Source organism: Balaenoptera ricei, chromosome 13 (genome assembly GCF_028023285.1).
Source record: "Balaenoptera ricei isolate mBalRic1 chromosome 13, mBalRic1.hap2, whole genome shotgun sequence".
Taxonomy (NCBI): Eukaryota; Metazoa; Chordata; class Mammalia; order Artiodactyla; family Balaenopteridae; genus Balaenoptera; species Balaenoptera ricei.
The window spans coordinates 47,605,538-47,624,828 of NC_082651.1; the positions used below are offsets into that span (position 1 = coordinate 47,605,538).

Below are 19,291 nucleotides of genomic sequence, written 5' to 3' on the forward strand. Positions count from 1 at the left end.
GGTTGTCATGGGTTATTTTAGGGTAAGGGTCTGATAAGTATCTTGAGTTTCTGGAACATGGGGCAGATGTTCTGGATGCCTGCGTTAAGACAATAAGTGGTCAGAGCTCAGATTCCATCCAGGCTGAGGCGTGTGTAAATCATACTTCTTCCACGGTCTCTCAGCTCCATTTTAGAGAACGCTCTTAGCAACGCTGACTCCACGTTGACTTTCATGTCACAAACAGGAGCAAGAAGAACCTTCTAACAGGTCACCCACACCCCAAAGACAGCCACATGGAAATGGACGATGTTGCAAGAATATGTATCCAGGGAAGTAGGGCGAATGCCCATGGTGCCCAAACATCCCTGCTGATCCAGTGAGTGGCCCTTGGCTTGTGGTCTGGGACTGAGTTTACAGATACCACCTCCACCCCAGGAACTCAGTGCCTTCGATGCAGTGATAAGCTAGTAAGTTAACTTTTAAAAAAGTCCTGATTAATGGTGTTTGCCGATTCCCGTCGTGTAAATACTCATGCCCCAGCCAATTTCAAGTTACCAGTGTGAAGCGCTGGGAAGAGATCCACACAACAGAGGGCAGAGTTAGCGGGCTTCCCAGAGGGAGTGACTGAACCACATGCACACCTGGGGGCACAGAACTCCACTGCTGGGCAGGACTGACGTGTATGGTGCCCAATGCGTGTCCCCTAGGAAGAGGCCAACATCTCTGTGTTACCTTCCAGTGTGGCAGATAGCACACAGCAAGCCTTAAGAGTCTTTGACTGGGCTTCCCTGGTGGCGCAGTGGTTGAGAATCTGCCTGCCAATGCAGGGGACACAGGTTCGAGCCCTGGTCTGGGAAGATCCCACATGCCGCGGAGCAACTAGGCCCGTGAGCCACAACTGCTGAGCCTGCGCGTCTGGAGCCTGTGCTCCGCAACAAGAGAGGCCGCGATGGTGAGAGGCCCGCGCACCGCGATGAGGAGTGGCCCCCGCTTGCTGCAACTAGAGAAAGCCCTCGCACAGAAACGAAGACCCAACACAGCCCAATAAATAAATAAATAAATAAATAAATAAATAAATAAATAATAATAAATCCATATGTCTAAAAAAAAAAAGATTAATATTTCTAAAAAAAAAAAAAAGAGTCTTTGACTAACATTGTTGAAATGTTATATATTCATTGGGACAGCTGATTTTATTGATTTTTTTCTGAGATCTATAAAAAAAAAAAAGCATTAGTTATGGGTTTTCCCTTCTCCAGGATTAGTCAGGCAGTGAAGGATCAGAAGAGGTGTCACTCATTACACATGTCCTAATATGAGTCGCGTGGGTACATTGTTATTAACGACACTCTTAACCATCAGTGTTGATAACAGGACTGCTTCCTGCCAGGCCCTGTGGTAAGTGTTTCACTCACGGTGTCCCAGCCGTTTGGTTCTCTCAACAGCTTCTCCCCGTGGGAAGTAGGTACCTGTATTTCACCAGCAATTGTCACCTGTGTCATAATTTTATGCTTGCCTAAAAAAGAAAAAAGAAAGCCAATTAATCGACACAAGAGTTTCTTAGTACTTACAAGTTTTATTTTGTACTTACTGAAAGAGCTCTTTGAGATTTATTTTAAGATATTTGCCATACATCACTCCTGTGCATAGATAAAAAGCAAAATACAAGTGAAATAAATTGGTTATGGTATCTTCAAATTTCCTCACACTTGGGGTCCACTCTTCTCATCAACGCTTTGACTCAGAGTCATGGTGGCCTGTGTTTTTCCCCACATTGTTGTCCTGGGTGCCAAGAGCTTGGTGACACAGCATCATTAAAAGGAGGCTCCACTACTGTCTCTGGGGTTTTCTCCCTGGCAACTGACAGCTGGTCAGCAAGTTTTGATATCCAGGCAGTGACAACAAGGTCCCGACTTCAGCCTGCCTGACGTACAGATTAAGACACATCCTGGGCTTCCCTGGTGGCACAGTGGTTAAGAATCCACCTGCTAATGCAGGGGACACGGGTTCGAGCCCTGGTCCGGGAAGATCCCACATGCCGCGGAGCAACGAAGCCCGTGTGCCGCAACTACTGAAGCCCACGTGTCACAACTACTGAAGCCTGTGCGCCTAGAGCCCGCGCTCCGCAACAAGAGAAGCCACCGCAATGAGAAGCCCGCGCACCACAACAAAGAGTAGACCCCGCTCGCCGCAACTAGAGAAAGCCCACGTGCAGCAACGAAGACCCAACGCAGCCAAAAATTAAATAAATGAATAAATTTTTTTTAAAAAGGCACATCTTGATTTCGGAGATGGTAAGATGTGAAAGGGGTGTTTCTTAGAGTCCTTGAAAGACAGCGACTCTACTTAAATGACTCCCATCTAAGAAATGAGGTGTAGGAAGGTTTACTAACTTGCCCGGGGTCACCCTAGCTAAGATGTGGCAGAACCAGGATTGGGACTCCCATCCACTTGGCTCCTGCTCAGCACCTGCTGCGGTGTCCTGGGTCACGAGCGTCTCCAGGCCGGTTCCTGAAGGAGGGAACAGGAGAAGCAGAACCACAGACCATCTCCTGCTGGCCTAACGCAGAGAGAGTCTATGTGGTTCGCCACAAAGAGCAAAGACAAAGGGTGGCTATTTTCATGGTTAAAGGATGGATGAACCACAATGAAATACCTCTTCTCACTTAAGGAGGGCTGTAATAAAAACTAACAGACAATAACAAGTGCTGGTGAGGATGTGGGAAAATTGAAAACCTCATACATTGCTTTTGGGAATATAAAATAGTTGTTGCTGCTGTGAAGAATAGCCTGGCAGCTCCTCAAAAGGTTAAACAAATATCTGCCATATGACCCAGCGATTCCACTACCTGAAAGAACTGAAAACATAGATTCACACAAAAAACTTGTACAGGAATGTTCATAGCAGCATTATTAATTATGGTTAAAAAATGGAAACAACCCAAATGTTCATCAACAGATGAATGGATAAACCAAAGTGGTATATCCAGACAACAGAGTATGATTTAGCCACAAAAAGGAATGAAGTCCTGATAACGTACTCTAACACAGATGAACCTTGAAGATATTCTAAGTAAAAGAAGCCTGTCACAAAAGGCCACATACTGTATGATTCCCTTTACATGAAATGTCCAGAACAGGCAAATCTATAGAGGCAGAAAGCAGATTAGTGGTTTCCAGGGGCTGGATTGGGGGCTGCGTGGGTGGGAATGGGAACTGATCGCTCACAGGCACGGGTTTCTTTTGGGGATGATAAAAATGTCCTGGAATTAGGTAGTGGTGATGGTTGTACAACATTATGAATATACTAAAAACCACTCATTTATACACTTTAAAGTGGTAATTTTATGTTATGAGAATTATATCACAATAAAAATATCGTTTTAATAAAAGAACTGATTTACTTCTCCACCTACGCTCCTGTGGGATAATAAAAATGTAACCGGTTGCCCATCAAATGGAAAACACTGATGTGGACAAGACCCCTCGGGCAGGGGCGGTACAGAGGCTGAGCTTTTAAAATTCACACTCTGTGTGATCTCCAAGGACCTTATGAAAGTGGTGTTTGTTTCTATTTCCTTACCTCCAGTTACTTGCCATATTTTGATACTGCTCTAAATTACAGGACCCAGAACTGGTCTTTAATTACAGAGTGCTTTAATAGGGCTTTGCTGGCAAATACCATAGAATTAAAGGAGCCACTAATGAAATACAGCATTGTTTTATCTGTGCTCCGGTGGCCGCTTTTAAAACGCAATTAGTGCCATGCAAGATATTTATTTAGGATTTTATCTCATTTATTCATTCCATCTCCAAAGGAGTGTTGTGCTTGCAGCTGTTTTTTACTCCTTCACACGAGTATTTTCTCACTTTCAATCCACTCCTTTCTTCCCTCTTAGACTCCAGGGAGCCAGAATGTCAGCGGCCTAGGGGGCTGATTAAGGGAAGCCAACATCTTAAAGATTTTCACCCATTCTGCCCCCTGCTCTTCCCTGGCATGGAGGGAGGGGAATCAAGCTAAAACACTTGCTGGGTGCCCAAACGTCACCTCCAGGAAAGCAGTACATCTCCTGGGCGAGGCATGACAAGGTCTGTCCAGCCTGGTCCTGCCCCTCCACCTCACCTCCAGGCACACTTGCCATGCCAAACACTCGCCACTCTCAGAGGGGACCAGGCACTTCCTCGCCTCTCAGTTATGCCTCAAATGCCCATGATAGTGTCATATCCTCTGTAAAGCCCTCTTGACTCACCTTCCCACCCTAATCACTCAACCTACCTTCCCACCCTAATCACTCAACCTACCTTCCCACCCTAATCACTCAACCTGCCTTCCCACCCCAAACAGAATCCATTCCTTCTGGGTCCCAGAGTCCATATCCAGTAATTCCCGTTTTGGTCCCCTGATAGGCTGTCAGCAGTGTGTGTGTCTTCCCCTCCATGGTGGGACCCTCGAGGGCAGAGGAATGATTTCATCTTTGTATGCCCCAGTGCCACAGGCCACTTCATGCTGCACACAGGAAATGCCCAACAAATATTTGCTCTATGAAATCATTTCAGGTCTTTCCTGTGCACAGGAGCCCTCAATCAATCAGTGCCTCTTAAACCTCTCGTCCTCCTGAAGACCCTGGGTTGATTTGGCTATGGCCTGCGGCTAGGCTGCTTCGGAAAAAGCAGGGTTGACCAGTGGCACAAGTGCCCACAGTGTTAGGTGCAGTGGACATCACAGAGACCAGGAAAACATGGTCCTGCTTGCAAGGAGTTCATAATCCAGCCGTGGGAGACAAGTATCCATACTGAGAATGACAACGGGGGAAAGCTGGCTATTTAGAACTCACCTGCCTTGTAAGGTGAGCAGACTCTGCCGGATGGGGGCCCTTTGTTCTTCCGAGCTCCCTGAAGAAGCCAGATGTGCGAGTTTGAGGGAAGGAGCTGGGAGAGCTGAATTTTTTCCACCATGAAGAGAGAAAAACTGGAGCTCCCCAAGGAACCCATGAGGGAGGGGATCAAGTACAGAGGTGGGAGGAGGAAAAGGAAAGCAATGAGACAAAGTGGTAGAAGACTGCAGTGTGAGCCCACCTCACCAGGACTGTCTACGTGAGGGGCTGTAGAAACCAACGAAGGACTGAGCTTCACACCAGCCATGACTTGGCAGAACAACTAAACCGCTCTTAGAGAGAGGTGGGAGCCCGTGAGGCAGAAATGTCCATGAGAAATGAAAACCTCTTCCCTGCTTCACCAGATTTGTAGAAATGGGGTGGGGGCCTTGGATAGCCATTGACGTTGGAATCCATGTGTCTGTGTGTGTTTGGTGTTTCGGGAAGATCAACGTGATTTCATATAGAAAACTTCTTTAAAATCTCCCAGATTGGGCTTCCCTGGTGGCGCAGTGGTTGCGAATCTGCCTGCTAATGCAGGGCACACGGGTTCGAGCCCTGGTCTGGGAAGATCCCACATGCCACGGAGCAGCTGGGCCCCTGAGCCACAACTTCTGAGCTTGCGCGTCTGGAGCCTGTGCCCCGCAACGGGAGGGGCCGCGATAGTGAGAGGCCCGCGCACCGCGATGAAGAGTGGCCCCCGCTTGCCGCAACTAGAGAAAGCCCTCGCACGAACCGAAGACCCAACACAGCCAATAATAAATAATAAATAAATAAATAAAGTAGCTATAAAATGAGTAATTTAAAAAAAAAAAAAAAAAAAAAAAAAAAAAAAAAAAAAATCTCCCAGATCTGCTCCCCTCTCTCCTCCTCCATAACCTCTCACCAGAACTAGTCCAGTAGCACCTCCATAACTGCAACCACCGCAGCTCCCCACTAACCCATTTCCACCTTGCAGCTAGAGTTCAGGGCAATCCTGTGATGCACATCTGATCATGTCACCCTCTTCCTGGACTCTCCCTGCTTATACCTTGTAATGACTTTCCACTCTTCTTGAGGTAAATTTGGTCCTGAGGGTCAGAAAGCCCTACCAAATCAGGCTTAAAATACAAGGCAATTTCTTGGCTCCCTAACAGGTAACTGGAGTAGAGTAAGCTTCAGGCACTGCACAATCAGGACACTAGCACCATATTCTGCTATTCTCTTAGCTCTGCCTTCCTCCCTAGGTGTCAGCTTTATCCACAGCCCAGCTTCCTTTCAATCAGCATCAAGTTGAACACCCCCAGGGGGAAAAAAAAAAAGAACATCTTGCCCAGCCACGAAATAAAATTCCTCCCCTTCAGCCTGAGTGAGCCAACTGAGACCATGTGCTCATTCCCGACCAAAAAAATTCCTAGTGGGCTTCCCTGGTGGCGCAGTGGTTGAGAATCTGCCTGCTAATGCAGGGGACACGGGTTCGAGCCCTGGTCTGGGAAGATCCCACATGCCGCGGAGCAACTGGGCCCGTGAGCCACAACTGCTGAGCCTGCGCGTCTGGAGCCTGTGCCCCGCAACGGGAGGGGCCGCGATAGTGAGAGGCCCGCGCACCGCGATGAAGAGTGGCCCCCGCTCGCCGCAACTAGAGAAAGCCCTCGCACAGAAACGAAGACCCAACACAGCTAAAAATAAATAAATAAATAAATAAATAAATAATAAAAAAAAAAAAAAAAAAAAAAAAAAAAAAAAAAAAAAAATTCCTAGTTATATGCCTATCCACTGAATCCTTTCCTTCCCTGCTCCTGGTGGGAAATGGGTCCTTTTGTATAAAAACACATTGAGATGATGCTAAAAGATACAATTGGCATTAAACTTAGAAAGTTTTACTTTAATGATGCTCAACTATGAAAAAAATGAAAGAACTAACTATCAACCTTAAAGTTCTCCACTGTCCTTGATGAAGGATCTGAGACCAGAAGTCCCCAGGGCCTTGACCTCAAGATAGTGAGCCGTAAGGGCAGAGGGCTAGAGCCTGGAGGAGGGAAGACAACAGGGGACCAGGGGCTGCTGGCCTCATAAGAGATGGATTTTGAATGGATGGGATGGAAGAGATAAGAAAATGTTGCTGTAGCATCTTCTGCACCTTGGGTGGGATCTCATTCGGCTTAGTTTTTTCTTTCTGAAAATGAACTTAGCCAACAAAAGAATTGAAATTAGGCACTCAAACAGCCACCGAAATTCAGAACAACATTATCCACGGTAGCCAAAAGGTAGAAACAAACCAAATTTCCACTGATGGATGAATGGATACACAAAATGTGTAAATACATACAATGGAATATTATTCAGCCTTTAAAAGGAATGGAATTCTGACACATGGATGAACCTTAAAGATATGCTAAGTGAAATAAGCCAGATACAAAAGAAAATACTGATTCCACTTATATAAGATTCCTAGAATAACCAAATTCATAGAGACAGAAAGTAGAATAGTGGTTGCTAGGGGCTGGGGGGATGGGTACAGAATGGGGAGTTATGTGCAGAGTTTCAGAATATGGGAAGACGAACAAATTCTGAAGATGGACGGTGGTGACAGTTACACAACAATGTGAATGCATTTAATGGTACTGAGTTGTGCAGTTAAAAATTGGTTAAAATGGCAAATTTTATGTTATGTATATTTTACCACAATTTAAAAAAAGGACTTAGTTCACCTTTCCAGGCATTGGGGGCACAACAAAAGGGTGACAGGAGATTCTCAAAGAATGACTGTTGGTTGATTGGGCTATCTGGATAAAAGACACATTGTTAGTGACACGCTTTCCTTTTGGTTCCATGATGCTGATTATGATGACCAAGATGATGACGAGAGGCAGGCCTCCCACAGAGGAAGACTTGAGGCAGCCCAGAGTGAGAACGGGCTACTCCCACCCCCGCACAGACTAATCCCCAGCACACCCAGTCTCTCTGAATCAGGGCAGGCTCTTTTTGAGATGGGTGTGTTTCCCACTTCTGTTCTCTTCAGGGAAGAGGCTGCAGGGTGGCGGGAGGGAGGAGAGGTGGTAGGGGGAATTTCCTTCTGTCGGGCAGGAAAATAGAGCAAGGAAACAGAGCTATCCCTACTCTTTGAATGGAAAATGTCTCTTTCAGACCTGCTTTTAGAGAGTCCCCTCCTGCCGTCTTACCAGAGGGATGATGGAACAGCTGTCACCAGTTGGGTCTGACTCATTCGTTGATCATCTCTCCCCACCCCTCTCCCTAACCCCCTCCCTCCAAACCCACCCACCCCGAAAATGCCTGAGCACAGTTGACTATTTTAAGAACTGAATTCCCTGTCGGCATGGCAACTTCGGCTGTACCTCTTGTCACTGCTGCCTGGATGGAAGAAAAGCCACCTTTCACCAGGATTCCTGCAGCCAACAGAAGAGATGGTTCACAGATCACACATGGCCACAGGGTGGACATCTAGTTTCTGTCGCATATTCTTCTTTGTGTATTTGCTTGTTTTATAGCCCTTTAAGAATGTAAAAAAACATTCTTAGCTGACTGGCCATACAAAAACAGGCCCTGGGCCAGAAATGGCCCAAGGACTGTAGTTTACCCAACCTTTGTTTAGGACAAGAGCAGCAGGTGTTTGCACTGCCTGGGTTTCTCATTGTGGAAGTTTTAAAGGTTGTGAAGGGTGAGGGGGCTGCTGGGGAAAAGATGGGAAGGCGTTGTGGAAGGACAGCATGATTAATTGATTTTTTAAAATTTCCCCCTACTATCTATACTTTATTATACTTTAAAGGTTTATTTATATTCTTCTTGTGCTTCAAAGCTAAAATGTTAGGCTATGCCCTTTTCACCATAGCCCTAATAAGGATTAAGGCTTACCAGCTATGAGTTCCTTCTGTAGATAATGGTGTTTATTTCATAACCTCTTATCATTCGTCACAAAGACCAGATTTTCTTCAAAAATGTTGAAAGAACATTTTGAATGTTTCTTTTCTGTTTGAAAATTTTTTAGAAAAAAATTTTTTTAAATTTTAATTTAAAATGAATTATTACACAAATAAGAATACTAAAATAAACTCCCGTGTACCTGAAGGGCGTTTCTGTGTAAATTAAAGAAACAGTTTCTACTTTCTTAAAACATGGATTGAAAGGGGGAAATGATACCTTTGCAAATAGTATTTGTATGGAATCCAGTTCTAGGTCATATCTGAAAGTGACTATCGGGGGGAGGGGTGGGAGAAACATCTGTGGGAATGAAAAGGAGATCATTCTTTGATGGTTACCATGGAAACCACTAGGTTAAGATGGTTGAGTTTGCTTATGGGGCAGTGAGGTTCCTGCTAATGGACTCTGGGTCAGAACTGTAGGAGAGCCCTTAGGCTGGTCCCCAAGGATACCTTGCTGTCTCTGAAGCTCCCTCCCAACCCCCAATACTGTTTGAGGATACTCTCATTCTGAATTTCTAGGGTTTGATGAAAAGAAAGACACTGTAGTGTTTCGTTCCTCAATTGTAGAGCTTTGTTTTGTATTGAGTAAGCTAGGGTCAAAGTGTTCATCTGCATACCCACTTTGAGGTGTTCTGGGATTTTATGATAGACCACTCCTGTCCTGTTTGTAATAGGAGGGCCCCTATGTCCCTGGAAAAAAGCCCTAGAAGGACTGGTGGGGGTCTTGTGGTATTGATGCCCACCTCAGAATGCGGAAAGTACGACCATGAGCCCCGGAGGAGCAAGGAATCCAACCTAAGCCAATGAGATTCAGAGGGTCCAGACGCACTTCCCCCCCTCCTGAAAGAACTTGACCCCAACGTAGAATATCCCTCAGTCACCAATATCCAGAGCTGCTTTAGACATCAGATAATTTGCTCTTAGGCATATCAATAAGAAGTGGAACTTTGGCATCGGACTCCTTGAACTCGGATCCGATATTTCTACCATGGCGTACTCTGCCACCTAATGGCCGTGGTGGGGGGGAAGGAATCCACAAGATGCCTAGCATCCATAAAGGGCAGGCACAGAGGCAGAAGCGGGCTGGACTTAGTCCCCAAGGGGTAAACGTGCGCAGAGTGACAAACAAGAGGCCGCGGAGGACCGACGTAGATCCTAAGCGATGGGGCCACAGCGCGGCGATCCCCAGACTTGAGGATCTCTAGGGCGCTCCTGCTGCTCCAGAAGGAAAAGGCTGCGCAGACGAGGCACGGCCACCAGGGGGCGCGCGGGCCCCGGGATCTCGGGAATCTGGGGCAGCGGGAGGGAAAGAAACTGGAAGGCTGGCGCAAGACCTGCTTTCTCCCCAGGATGTAACTGGCAAACAGCAATGACAGGTATCTCCCGGGCAGCTGCTTGCCCGTCCGTATCTCCCACAAAATCAGAAGTCCCTCGAGGGCAGTGACTGTGTTTTCGTTCCCTTGCTCCCCCGACCGCACATGAGTTCCCTTGTCCCCATCCTAGGTTTGCTGAGTGTTAAAGGAACACGTTCTCACCCTGGAAGGTGGGAACGGGGCACCTGGAGGAGGGATGCTTTGAGGCAGCTGTTTGAGACGTGTCAGATGGTCACCACGGTGAACTCCAACAGTTGGCGCGGAAGGCGAGCTTGTACACTTGAAAATTTGGGGGCGGAGCCTAGGGGACGGGCAAGAAATAAGACAGTGGTTCTCAAACTTCTTAATCTCAGGACCCCTATATACTCTTAACATGATTGAGGGCCTCAAAGAGTGTTCTATTTACCATATTAGAAATTAAACTGAAATTTTTAAAATATTTATTTACTTAAAATTACAATAATAAATCCACTACATTAACATATATATATATATTTAAACCTATATTTTCCAAAACAAAAAAAGTTAGTGAGAAGTGTGACTCCATTTTACATTCCTGCAATTTTTAAAAACGTTTAGCTTAATAAAAGACAGATGGAGTCTCTTATCTGCTTCTGGACTCACTCACTATCGGAGTGAGTTTTTGCAAAGCACATAGCTTCATACATTCACGAGAAAATGAGAGTGAAAAAGGCAAATAACATCTTATTATGAAAACAGTTTTCATCTTGCAGACTTCCTCCCCATTTTGATGTTAAATAGAATATAAATTATATACAGTGTAATTTTTGGATAAGAATTGAGAGGCTTTTTGTAAAAGGAAGTTTGCCTGAGGTGAAGGCTGAGGGCTGAAGGCCAGACTGCCTTCAAGTTCACCCACTGGAAAGATGTGGCCTCCATGGCCAGTGGTAACAGAAAACAGAGCCTCAGCCGGCGTAGACACATGTGTGTTGTGTGAGTGTCAGAACCCTGTTATAGCTGACTTTTCACTGTCTGCTGTTCTGAATTGCAGAGGGCAGAATGGTGGCCGGACTCCCTCTCTTGAGGCCAAAAGCATATGAGAAAGTTGATTCTCCTTGGGGACGGGCTTGTTTTCCTAATTCAGATACTCTGCTAACTTTGAACCTATTTGGGGGGTTCTTATCAATTCAAAAATATTTCAAAACAATGGTCCCCCTCACCTCACACCTGTTAGAACTGCTATCATCAAAAAGACAAGAGATAACAAGTGTTGGAAAGGATGTGGGAAAAGGGGAACACTTGTGCACTATGGGTGGGAATGTATTGAATAAATTGATACAGCCACTATGGAAAACAGTATGGAGGTTCCTAAAAAAATTAACAATACAACTACCATATAATCCAGCAATCCCACCTCTGGGTATATATCTAAAGAAAGTGAAAACAGGATCCTGAAGAAATGCCTGCACTGCCATGTTCATTGTAGCATTGTTCACAACAGCCAAGATACGGAAACAACCTACGTGTTTGTCAACAGACAAATGAATAAAGAAGATGTGGCATATATATACACAATGGAATATTATGCAACCATGAGAAGGAAGGAAATCCTACCATTTGCAGCAAGATGGATGGACCTTGAGGGCATTATGCTAAGTGAAATAAGTCAGACAGAGAAAGACAAATACTGGATGTTATCACTTCTATATGTGGAATCTAAAAAAGCCAAATGCATAGAAACAAAGAGTAGAATGGTGATTACCAGGGGCTGGGGTGGGAGCGTTGGGGGAAGATGGGGAGATATTGATCAAAGGGGACAAACTTCCAGTTATAAGATGAGTTAGTTCTGGGGAACCTAATATATAGCATGTTGATTATAGTTAATGATACCATATTGTATACTTGAAAGTTGCTAAGAGAGTAGATCTTAAATGTTCTCACCACAAAAAAGAAATACTGATTATGAGATGTGATGGAAGTATTAGCTAATGCTTTGATGGTTAATCATTTTGCAATATGTAAGTATCAAATCAACATGTCGTACACCTTAAACTTCCACGATGTTATACGTCAATTATATCTCAGTAAAGCTGGCGGGGGGCAGTGCTGAACGCCACCACAATGGCCCCAACATCTCCATGCCCTAGGCCTGCCCTGGGGTCTGTGCAGAAGGCCCCAGTCTCAATGAAGAGGCACTGTGGGGAGACTTCCAGAGTCAAGTAACAGATCAGGAAAGCTTCTTCCCAGTTAATTCCCTCCCGGGACACCTAACTTGAGTGATGATCATAGTCATCCTAGGAATGGCACAGGGCCCACCTCACATCCAGCAGGGGCAGAGGCTGGCTCTTAGACCTCCAGGTGCATTCTTGAACCCCCAGGTTTGGGAGCGCTGGCCTCCTCTATCCCCATCTACCTATTCTACAAAGGCCCTCGGTCCTTAGGCACCTTGGGGTCACTAGGGGTATATGTTTAAAATTTGGAGTTCCCTGGCCCAATCCCTAGAGATCCCAGTAGCTGGAGATTAGATAGACCTGGGATGGGCCCTAGAACAAGTTCTAAACAAGCAGCCCACTTCCTGCTGCTATAAGTGGCCCAGGACCACCCTGTGCAAGGGTTTTTGCAGCCTGTGTGTTACAGTCTGAGTGTCACAAAGAGACTTGAGGGCCCAACTCAGAATCAGCGCAACCTTCGCCTTACGGTCCCTTATCCTTTGAACAATCAGACCCCTTCCTGGGAACTGAAATTTAAAATCCAGGGTTTAAAAGTCTCATTTGATGAAGGTGACAGTCTTCCCCCACAATCCCAGAATGATGTGTTCCAAGGAGATCCTCGTCTTCTCAACTCCAACCGGGCTCCAAGCACTGCCCACTCACCTTCTCCACACTTTACTACCACCCTTCTACTACGGCATGAGTCGATGTGTTTGTGGATGCATACACATTCATCTTTCAAAAGAGCCAGGTTAAAGGTGCAGCAGGCAGGAAAAAAGGGGGGTGGCAGATTTATGAACTCAGCTTTCTTCGTACCAGGAGCCCCACTCCCACCTTCTCCTCCAATTCGGTAGAGGATATTTCAGTTCCATCATCACAGAAGGAGCAGCTGCTCCCTCTCTGCCCACCCCCCTGCCCGGGCCACTGGTTAGAACAGCCACCTGCCTGATTGGCTCAGTGATTTCCTAACAGGACTCCTGGACTCTGGCTCCCTCAGGATAGTCCATGGCCCGGGATCTACTCTGCAGCCAGCCTCATCCTCATTCTCTCCCTCGTTCTCTGCCTTTGTCCCTGGCTTTCACATTTACTCTGCCTGGCACACATTAGTGAATATTAACTCATTTCATGAATCGCTTAAAGCATCAAGTTGCAGTGAGTAGCTTTTTTTTTTTTTTTTTTTCCAATCGTGTCTAGGCACACACAAACACACACTTAGGAATGGAATTGGGTTTATGGTGTCCTCTTTAACCTCTGGGCAGCCTAATTCATTTTCTGCTGTGGTCTGAACTCTGTGGGAACCATCAGCGGAATCTGGGGCTCCTCACCATCAGCTTGGGAAGACTGGATCCTGGGGGAGACTTGATGGAAATGATGAATGTGCACAAATCAGGGCTAACTCCCAGTTCTGGACACCAAGGCAGGTCCCATGCCAATTACACCTGTGTCCCTGGGTGGGCCTGGGCTTCCCCAGTGATTGCAACTGCCACCCAACTCCCAGTTCTTGGGAACATCTTCCCTTCTGCCCTAGTGGCTTGGAAGTCATCCCCCAAAAAAGATGGCTTCACCAAGGAAAAGAAAAACTACCAGAAGTCCTTGAAGTGAAATTCCCACAGGAGTTCAGGACACCCCAAAATATGCCACTTTGTTATTCTGATTATTTTGAGCTGAAGGCAGTTAAAAAGCAGCAAAGGTGGGGAGAGGCTTTCTCCAAACTCCTCTTATCTGCCTAAGACAGATCCTCCACAAGGAATTCAATTGTCATAAAATCTCCTCGCTGGGAGTTTCACCAATCAGGGAAGATTGTCACAGGAGAGGACACTAGGAGTCCACACAACACCCTGACAAACTTTGTCACAAACTGTCGTATCTCCCATCTGTTCTTCAAAGGGCCCATTCATCTTGCCCCTAAATTGCCCCTTCCCTATAAAGACGGTAAATAAGCTCTCAAATCTCATCACCTTTCTGGGTACTCACGTTTTTTCCTGTGATGTCCCCGTCCATGTAACGTTAGACATCAACAAATGTGTATACCTTTTCTCCTGTTAATCTGCCTGTTGTAAGTTTATTTCAGAGACCCAGCTATCGAACCTAGCGGGGTAGAGGAAAAGTCTTTCCTCTCCTACATCCTCATCCATTCCTTCTTTTTTTCATCAGATATTTATTGAGCACCTACCATGCTAAGTTGTCTGCTAGGTATTAGAGATACTAAGTTGAAAACGGAACATGGGTCAGGCCTCAGGAGGTAGAGTGGAGGGACCAGACACTAAACAAGCAGCTGCAGGGAGAGCTCAGCCTGCTCCCCAGGACCCTGGCCCATCGCAGAGGGAGGGAGGACGCTAGGAGTGACTAAGGATATTTCTGGGAAACAGGACTCATCCATGGCAACTTCTCAGCACCTACGGGAGGGGCAATTTCAGGCACAACACGGTTCTGTGTCCTGGGAGCGCCAGCATCTTTTAAACACAGGCTCTTAACGTTATTCATATTATGCCTTCTATGCTCTGTAGGAGGCGGTGCTGTTGCCTCCATTGTACAGATGAAGAAACTGAGACTCAGCGAGATGAATCAGCTTGTCTAAATCTCTCAGGAAGAAGAGCTGCAAGCAAACCTCCAGTCTGACTTCAGAGCCCTTTTTGTAACAGCTCTAGAGAGACGGGCTTCACTGAAGGAGCTGGTAAAAACGGACAGGGCCATTTCCCTGGCATCTCAGTGCGGCCCTGGAAACACCAGGTGTCGTCAGCAGAGCTGGCAGCTGGGGGTGCCGGTGTCAGCAGTGTTGGGAGAGGGCTTTGGGGCAGCTGTGGAAGGTGGCGCTGGTGGCCTCAGCAATCCTGGTGGGCGGGCAGCCAGCCGTCCCCTCGCGGCACGATAGCTGATATTTATTGAACATCTACGGTGTGCCAGACACTGCGTAAGTACTTAACGTGGATTAACTTTTTTAATATTTACAACAACTCCCACTTTTACGGATTAGGAAACCGAGGCCCCAAGAGGTAAGGTAACTTCCCCTGGTCAGCATCTGGTAAACGAGAAGCCAAGGTCTGAACCCAGGCACGCTGACTGCTGGGCTGGTGCGCTTCGGCGCTGCGCTCTGAATGTCCTAGGGGCGGCTTAGGGATCTAATATCTTGACATGTTTACTTATCAGTAGCGTGCCCGAGGGAGAAGAGGGCCAGCCTGTGGATCGCAAAAATGGGTACAATACTTTGCAGCTCCTTCCACCAGGAGTTGAAGTCCGTTTCCCACCTCTTGAGTCTGGCCCGGCTTGGCGACTGGCTTTGACCAAGAGAATGCGGCGGGAGCGAGGGGCGGCCGGTTGGCTTTGACCAAGAGAATGCGGCGGGAGCGCGGGCGGCCGGTTCCCAGCCCAGGCCTCAAGAAGCCTTGTGGCTCTGCCCTCCCCATCCTTGGAACCCCGCCACCTCAGCAAGCAGCCTGGGGTTGGCTCTCCTGCCTTATGAGAGGGACGTGGCCCGGTCGCCCTTTCACCCTAGCTGATAGCCTGCTAACCACCAGATGGGTGGGTGAAGCGGTCCTAACGCATCCAACGACCTGCCGGCTCACCACGGACACACACACAGGCCCCGCAAAGCTAGGCCAGCTGGACGCTGCCCCGCTGACACCCACAGAGTCAGGAGCCAATAAATACACGTTTCTTGTTTTAAGCCACCGGGTGGCTTGTTGTGTAGCAATAAACACAGCAGAAAACACCTCAGAGAGAAGGCAGGTATGAAGTTGGAGGCATTCCCACCAGACAGTATGAGTAAGTGGAAACCCTTCAGGCAGGGAAAAGAGATTCAGAGGAAAACAGTGAGGGCCGGGGGGAGCACCTGCGGGGTTCCTCAGAAACCCAGCACGCTCACCCCTTACGGCTTCCACCAGGCGGAGGAGGAGCCATACTCTTCCGAAGAGAAACTCCAGAGAGAGAGGAACCTGAAGCAGGAGTACTCTTGCTCCTGTAGGGAGGGTGTCCGCAGTCAGCCCAACGTGGCTGCCTCTTTTCAGACACACTGGCGCTGCATGTCGAGCAGAGAGAGAACCCTAGACGGTCCTGTGGACCTGGGATCCTGGGTGCCATGGAAGGGCTCCAGCTGCCCCACTGGAGGAGCCCCGATACAGACAGTAAGCTGTGTGAGCCTAAACTCAAGCAGCAGCTGTTAAGAATGAGGAGAAGCAGGAAAAGGGGAGAAACGTTTAGGATGTACAAGGAACAAGAAAACTTGGGGCAAAGTGAAATAGGGGGAATGGTCAGTGGGAGTGGGGCAGCCTAAAATAACATTGCTGTTCAGAGTACCAAAGGATGCCCCGGGAGATAACAATAGGGGGAAAAAAGAGTCGATGATACTTATTAAATGTCATCACCATATAAAATTTATATATGATGGTATAATCATGCCTTTTGGTGAGGACATTGGTGATTTTTGGACATAGCCTGCCACCGGCCCTTGTTTTAAGGATTACCCCTCCTTGAGGCATTTGAATTCTAAAGAGAATCAAAGCCTTCAGGTAAGGGATGACGCTGTATTCACAGAATTTCAGGCAGCCATTGAGAGTGGAACAAGGGTTTTTCTTTTATGTTGGCCCCTTCCCGGGGCTCTTGGCCTGGGCACTAGCCCCGGAACCACAAAAAGCATTTCCCAGGACCTTGGCGTCGCAACACCTTAAACTCCCTTCCTCCCAAGTTTTCCCAGTGTTTCTCAGACTTGGGGAAGCGACTCTCCCCGCTCCGGAACCTGGGGGAAGGGGCGGCCGATCCCCCGCGCGGCCGCCAGAGGGCGCTGCTCCGTCGCCGGGAGCGCCGCGGCCGCCTGGGCGTGTGGCCTGGGGTGGGCATTTTTGTGTTGTTTAAATGCCAGCATTGATTGCTCACTCCTTTCCCAAACATGTTTCTAATTTACCCGGTATCTCGTCTACGTGAAAAACTCAAGAACAACAACAACCAAAGAATGCATACTTAACTTTAGTTACCGGCTGAGCAAAAGGGGTTTGACACCAAATGCAGTTTTGTTCCAGAAATCTCTGGGACTGGGGCAGAGCAGCCAGCAAGGGCTCTCCAGAGGCTACTCACCGGTTAGGACAGAGGCACGTGGAAACAAACACACCGAACCTCGACCCTGGATAGGCTCTTGCTAGCAACCAACAAGCCGGCAGCTTTCCGCTCCAGAGGACTGGTTCGTTTCCGGCCAAGTTCAGGAGCTGGTGCCCGAAGAGGGTGCCGCGCGGGACCGCGGAGAAGCCACCCGCGGCCCTGGGCAGGCGGCGGGCTCCGGCTTCCCACCTGGCCCCTGGCTGCGTGCGGCGCCCTGGGGAGCAGAGGCGCTCGGATGCGGATGGGGGGGAGGGACGGGGGGCGATCCGGGCGCTCGGGGCAGCAGTACCCGCACCGGGTGAAGGCGGGGAGGCAGGGGCAGGAGGACGAGGAGGGGAGCAGAGGGAGAGTCCTGTCTGATGGGGGTGGCGGGGACGGCCCCTCGGGCTTGGGTGAAAGCCTGACCGCCACAAATAGAAGTCATCAGCGAAGAGACCTAAGGATGCGTTTGGCTGCGGGGAGGTCTCTAGGAGACAAAGCTCCTAATCCCGGGGTGGGGGCTGGGATGGGAACCCGGGGCGGGGGGAGGGGGGGGGAAGGAGTGTCTGATTGACAGCTGGGTTCTGTTTTTCGGACCAGAAAAAAAAAAAAAAAATCCCCTGGCCCCTGGGGAGATTGCTCAGTCACTTTTCTCCTGCAGGAAGCTGCTTCTTGTTGGAGCCTCCTGGGATTGGCAGAGTTAAAATCCTTTAACCCAAGATGCCTTGGGCCTTTTGTTCCGCTCTGACAATGGAATTGGGTGGAGGGGCTGGGAAGGCAAGGAGCTAGGTCTGGGGTGTATCCGTGGGGTGGGCGTCTGGTGAAGCTGTGTTCAGTCACAGGGTGAAAAAAAGCGATTTGGTCGTGTGTGTGTGTGTGTGTGTGTGTGTGTGTGTGTGTGCGCGCGCTCCCGCACGCGCACGCGTTGGGGGAAGGTGTAAGGAAGCCCAAGGCACGGGCACCAGCTCGTTAACACGTGTGTATGAGTACCTGCTGTGCAGCTCAGCAAACCTTTAATTACCCGGGGAGAACTTCCAAAGCTGAGAACTCAATATTGGTCCCTAAAAGGTTGGATAATGGGCTTTTCTTGCATCGCAATCCAAAGGGACAGATATCCGACTCCCCTGGGCTCCCAGATTCTTCTAGATGTTTTGTCTTCTAAAATTCTGTGCTCCCATGGGACAGCACTTAGTTAAGGACCCTCAGAAATGTAAACCCTTCTGTCATATTAATCATCTTAAAATCTTTGCTTTGAACCTATCATGTCCTTGAGTCATAATCGTCAGCAGCAGCCACTCCAATTCATAGGACTTGGAGTGACAGCCTTCAAGCCCTCTCACCATGCAGAATTTTCTCCTCCCACTCCCCATGTGCCTCCTCCCCTGTAGCCAGCCTGGCCCCTCAGGGTCCCTTGGTATATCTTGAATTCTCCAGCCTCCCTATCTCTGGCCCTGCAGTTGCCTTCCTGGCCATCTAGCTGGTCACTTCCTTCTCCATTCAGTTCTGGCCTCAGTCGGTCAACATGCATTCACTGAGAGCCCCCTATGTGCAAGGCATATATCCCCTGGGAATATATCAGAAACTAAGACAAATGCCTGCCCTTAAAAGATTTTTTTGCCTTAATGGGAGGGAATAAAGCCAGACAATTTCACATGTTGATAAGTAGCTAATCAATGTGATAGAGTTGTGGTGGGGTGGGGTTAGTGGGTGCTGCTTTATTTGGTTAGGAAAGGCCTCTTTGAGACCTTCTGGGCAGGAAGAATGCTCCAAGCAGAAGGGATAGCAAGTGCAAAAGCCCTGAGGCAGGAATGCACTCCGTTAAATTCAGGAGACACCATGAAGGCCATTGTCCCAGGAGCAATGTGAACAAGGAGATTTCAAGGGCTCTTGAGACATAGGCAAGG

The 19,291-nt window shown here is 48.1% G+C and overlaps 1 long non-coding RNA gene across 1 annotated transcript; it reads right to left on the reverse strand.

The window, feature by feature from the left end:
* Positions 1-1,418: 1,418 nt before the first annotated feature.
* On the reverse strand, positions 1,419-17,669 carry LOC132377256 (uncharacterized). Its single transcript, XR_009506591.1, has 4 exons — positions 17,388-17,669; positions 10,312-10,450; positions 8,192-8,346; positions 1,419-1,498 (listed from the first exon to the last, which is right to left on the reverse strand). It is a non-coding gene; the product is annotated as an uncharacterized LOC132377256 (long non-coding RNA).
* Positions 17,670-19,291: the final 1,622 nt, after the last annotated feature.